This window comes from Rhipicephalus microplus, chromosome 8 (genome assembly GCF_043290135.1).
Source record: "Rhipicephalus microplus isolate Deutch F79 chromosome 8, USDA_Rmic, whole genome shotgun sequence".
Taxonomy (NCBI): Eukaryota; Metazoa; Arthropoda; class Arachnida; order Ixodida; family Ixodidae; genus Rhipicephalus; species Rhipicephalus microplus.
The window spans coordinates 1699382-1705409 of NC_134707.1; positions in this window are offsets into that span (position 1 = coordinate 1699382).

Consider the following 6028-nt stretch of genomic DNA (forward strand, 5'->3'; position numbering starts at 1 on the left):
TTTCTGCAGGCACAATAAGACCACATAACTCTGTCGATACATTTTAGACGCGCATGAAAGTTTTTAATTTATGTATAATTTACGCAGCCATTTGAAAGCTGCAGACACGGAGTGTTTTGTATTGTCGCTTCTAGGCTGCGCGTCTATCCGCAAGTTACAAGGGCTTACCATTAAGTTTAGTTGCGAAACGTTCACATATCAAAAGTTGAAAACTTGAACATTTTATTGATCAATAAAATGACCATTACCTGGTTAAAGCGCTACCTGTCGACAAAAGAAAGAGTACAATTTGTAATATTTTTGCGGTGCTTTTGTTTTCAGAAAGGTTGCAAACTTGATGAAGATAGTTGTGAGTTTACGTTAGTAGCTCTCTTTTTGCAGGCACAATAAGACCACATAACTCTGTCGATACATTTTAGACACGCATGAAAGTTTTTAATTTATGTAAATTTACGCAGCCACTTGAAAGCTGCAGACACGGAGTGTTTTGTATTGTCGCTTCTAGGCTGCGCGTCTATCCGCAAGTTACAAAGGCTGACCATTAAGTTTAGTTGCGAAACGTTCACATATCAAAAGTTGAAAACTTGAACATTTCACTGATCAAAAAAATGACCATTACCTGATTAAAGCGCCACCTTTCGACGAAAAACACACTGACTAAGGAGCCTATTATGCCTATACACCGACACTCCTTTTTCTGTCGCAAATAAGTGTTTTATTCTCTCTCTCTAAGCACGCTCGATCACAAACCCGACATCATAGCACTACAGAATACTGTAGTCCCCGATATCAGATTTTCGTCGTACATTACCAACGGACCACTGACTATAGAGTTTCTATATATGAGAAACTCTAAACCGCTGACATCCCAAAACGTTGCCAATGTGTCCATTGCAAATATTATTTGGGCGCTAAAGTTTGACAATTTAAACACTCAAATTTTTGCAATACAAATTGCAAACAAGCTTGTTCACGTATTAAAGAAACTAAAATTGCATGATGTTGATTATAACTATTCTTTAAAAAGAAACGACGGTCTTTTGTTCAATTTATTGCTCGCGGAACAGAGCGTTTGCAGATTTGTTTAGTAGATGGCATTACCATTCTTGTAACGTTGAGAGCATAAAGGAAGGTCTAAATAATAACTCTATGGTTGAGAGTACAGGAACCCGTTCTGTGGTAAAGTTGTTGAGAGCGTAGCGGCATGGCGTAGCGATGAGGCCGATTGTGTGTGCCTGCTTGCTTGCGCCGTCATCCGTGTTTCTCGTTGATATGAGCGAAAAACTGCTTTCATGTGACAGTATCTTACTGCGATGTAACATAGACCCACGAAACAGAAAAACGTCAGCTGCTATGGCCGTATGAAGTGGCGAGTGTGAGTGAACCACATAAAGCCGGTCGTGGAGTGAACGTTACGCGAAAGCCGAGTGTCACGCGCCGTCAACATCGCGGCTTTTCTTGGACCGCGTAGCCCCGTAGGAGAAGGGCGCGTGCGCCGGTCGCTATTTATAAAGCCGGTCGTGGAGTGAACGTTACGCGAAAGCCGAGTGTCACGCGCCGTCAACATCGCGGCTTTTCTTGGACCGCGTAGCCCCGTAGGAGAAGGGCGCGTGCGCAGGTCGCTATTTATAAAGCCGGTCGTGGAGTGAACGTTACGCGAAAGCCGAGTGTCGTGCTATCACGGCTGCACCCAAGCGGTTATAGGTTTTAGTGCATGAACCCTATGGGAATCTTGTTGTACTAACTCTATGTCTTGAGTTATACAAGCCGAAGTCCTACTTCAATCCAAGTCAAACTCAACGTCAAGTCGATCGACAGTCAAAGCCAAGGAGCCATAGCAGACGGAGCATTCGTGGCAATCTGGCAGCCACGACATTCTGTTGGCAAGAAGAAAAAGCCGCTGGAATTGATTCCTGGCTTCATATTTTTTGTTTAGCACTAGCAGGTACGTATCACATAGGGGAATTTATACTGGTGTGTGCACTAACAAAAACGGACACATACAGCAAGTGTGCATGTTACATTGCCTAGAGTAAAGAAATGATTATGAACCTTCTGCTTTAAAAACCCATGTGGTGTTAGGTTAGAATAGTATGAGCTATCTTGCTAAGAAGCGCAGCCACTATAACAAAGAACACACAACACAAGCGCTTACTGAACAAACTTGAAAATCTGTTATAGTGGCTGCGCTTCTTAGCAAGATGGATCCTTACCAACTGGCCCGATACAATTGTTTATTGAGTATGAGCTAGTTTTGCATTTCACTAATGCCTTCTTTATAAACCTTGTAATATTTATTCTTTTTAACCTCTGGTACATTCAAGCATCAGAAATTTATGAGATTGTTCAGTGCGTGGCAATTTTAAATATGCGTGTTTGACTTTGCGCACAGAAGGAAATGTTAAAAAGAAATTGCTGTAGTGTTTTCAGCGTGAGTTTGATTGCTAGCACCTCATCGCGGCACATGCATAAATGTTTGGATGTTTTCGGTCATTTTTATTTTGTATGTTCACATTGTATTTAAAGAGCCTGCTGTGATGGTGTTCTTGTCGTGGTGTGGATTTTGATTGATGAAAGAGTATCGTGTGAGTTGGTAATCCCTGTATGAGAGGAACTGTAATTTGCACAATCCAAGGGCAGCACATTCCATTTTTCTAGATTTTTCTTGGTCATGAAGAGCGTGAGTTTTTTGTTTCTGTGACTTGACTAACGAAACACAGCTCTTTCTTTCATATGATGTTCTTTACTTGTTGTGCAGCTAACATTTTCGTTCATAATCAAAAACTTATACCTTGCATCAAGTAACGGTGATTCTATTAGCCGAGGCTATGTCTGCTGACGTTTTTCCAGTTGTTGACAGCGCTCGAATGTGTGTTAGCGTTAACCACGATCATTCATTGCTGTGATAAGCCCGCATTAGATGTGAACAATTTAGCAGAGTGTAGCGGCGTTCATGGGAAAGGGCGCAGCCATGCTAACCTCACATTTCCTGGAGTGATTATCCGGGCATTACTGCACCTACTGCTTACTGATTGTTGCATGAGTGCCAGGTATTTATGACTCTTTTGAATAAGCTGCTGCTTTCAACACATTCTTATCTCGTAAGTAGGTGGATTGACGGCGCATGCAGTTGAACTCCTCAGCAAATTACCAATTAAATTTGTCCATGTTTTGATAGAACAAACAGCCAGGTACTGAAGCGCAGTTCTTCACTTTTGCTTTAATTTATTTTCTTGTATAGCGATGAATACTTATAAAGTTCTAAAATGCTGTGATGATAAGCTTTACTTTCGCTACGAGTGGTTCAGATTTTTACATGAGGAATTCATGAATAATTGTTTACACAGCTTTCCTGAAAAATTTGTTGATTGAAAAGGTAAACTTAAGTTTAGATGCGATGCTGGCCTGTATTGCTCGAAAGGAATTAGAAAAAATGCATGTGCGGGAATGATAGACAAATGCCGATCTTCCTGCTCAAAAACAGTGACTCCTACCATCATTTTGGAAACACAACACGGTGCATACCATGTTTTGTACTATTGCCGTGTTGCTTGTGGCAGGTCGGTGCATACCGTGTTGCATGCAGACGCCACAAGCATGTTGCTTTTGATTCTTTTCGAGCAAAATGGCCAGTTATTGCATTTGGGCATTGCAGTAATGCAAAATGACACCTCTGTATCAAACTTGATTGCAGAAATGTTAGCACTTTAAAAGGCTCTTCATATAAAGCTGGTGCTCTTGCTCACATGTTTACATTTACATTTGGGAACTAAATATTACTGTTTTGCCATTTGTAGGAAAGACGTTTTACAAAGTGCTGGCACAAGGGCAGTGTTTAGAATGGCATCTCATCTCTACAGCTAGCACTGCATCATTGCTATGTATCTTTGGCTGGTAACTCTGTCCCGTTCTGTCTTAACTCTGAATCCACAATCAATTACAATCAGTCGAGTTACTTAAAAACCTTCAGGTGAGCATTTTGCTTGTGAATCGTGCGGGCACTGAAAATTGCAGAATGCTTACGACATCAGGATGGTTAGTATGCAGAGGTTTTGCTAAATCAAGCTGAACAAACTTGAAAATCTGCAGAATAGCTGAAGAATGCCCCCATCTTTTATCCCAAATAGAAAATAGAGGGGAATTTTATTTTGAAAAAAGTGTGAAATCTTGACCACCACTGTACAGCTGCACCAAATATGCTCATAAACAAATCAATTCCGTCTCACCACCACTCAGGATCATTCAAAGCCAAAATTATTCGTGGGCAGTGTTTCTATATCCTATTCAAAAACCAGTTCTTTGCCATTCCGAAAATTTTTATTGTGTTTTCGTAGTTATACTACTGAGCGCTATCATGGGTTTTGTTGCATTCTGTGACAAACACAGTAGGTGTGGCCTGAAATATTTCGACCAATCACATCGTGCTGCCTACCAATACGAAATAAAAAAAAAGCAAGATAGTTTCACATTATCACGCCTCTGAATTCTCATAGTGCTTCTGCATACCTCATAGCATCGTGGAAGCCCTTTAGCATTGTAGTAATGTTTCTTGTATTTTTAATGCTACGATCGTGGCATATTTCTTAAGCAGCTGTGCCAGCTAATATTGTGTTGCCTTATTTATTCCTATTTTCCTTTGTTACTGTCTATATTTTCTGTATACTCTTACGTGTCTCTCATCGCACTTACATATTTTAACATGCATTCTCTACTGGTGGTGTAGGGCAGTCGGTCTATCCATTCTTGCCGTGTATGGTCCAGCTGACTCACTTTCATAAAAATCTGATAAGGGAAATAATGTCGGTCTTGCAAATTAAATAGAAAAGAAGTTGTTTTTACAAGAACCCAGATAACTCAATTCTTGCTTGTTAATTGTGTTAAGAAGACTCATAACTGAAATAAGAAAGCTTGTATCAACAAATTGCGTTTTGAAAATGCAGACATGTGAGTGGTGACAGCACACTAAAAGTCCTGCGTTGATTTGCTCAGATGTTACTGATCTCGGAAGCAAATGTTTGGGTAAATACTTTTCATTGAAGAAACACATTATTGTAATAAGAAAAAAGGTTGGCCCATGTACTCGGAAAGCAGCATCAGATCGTGGCATCATCAGCACCTCATTTTTTTCACAGAATGTAAAACTAAGGATGAGATTGATATTACTTTTGCTTTATTAAAACAATAGAGATTTCGTTTTTGCTGAAGATTAAGTGAGCCTGTTGTGTTTTCTTTATCGTTTTAATTTATGACGAGTTACTCAGCATTTTCGAGTAGATATGAGTATGCAGAAATTTTCTGCTTCATTGAAGTGAAGCAGCTGCATCATGCACAGCTTGAGTACTTATCATTTGTGATTCTATAAAAGCCGGTGGTTAAAGAAAAAGCTGATTTTTCCTCAAAGGGATGAGAGTGTTCTTTAGGTTGTGTTCTTAGGAGCCTGGCTCCAAGTGAAAAAGTTGTGCCTTTTGCTACCAGCTTGCGACTTTGCAAGTACTGTATGCCTCTTGACATGTGTGTGTGAAAGTGCTGGAAACGTGAAATATGTAGTTTTCTTATTCAATAAATGACTGACATTGCTAAGACATTTTCTCTACTAGTTCAGTGCAAGTAGCATTCTTGGTGACCTCGCATTTGTTTTCTGGTGTTCTGAAGGAGCACTGCCGCAAAAGTTTGAACTTGAGATAACTTGTGAGAGAGTTGCACATGCACAGATACATCACCTACAAAATATCCTGCACATACTATATAGCCAGGAACATACTAAAAATCAATATTAAAGTGTGTGCCAGAACGTAATGTGAAACGGGGTACCTCGTGACATCGACATGAACTTTTTTTCGAGCACAAACAACCAGCAGCCAGCTACGTGACCAGTTGGCGTTGGCTGCCATGGTCATTGCATGCACTCACTCCTGCAGATGGCACAATTCTCTTGTCCACATGATCCCGTATGCTTTTTTTGTGTTGTCACGTAGTCATCCGAGTTTTTCAAAAACCTACACTGCATCCCATCTCTGCCGGTGCTGTC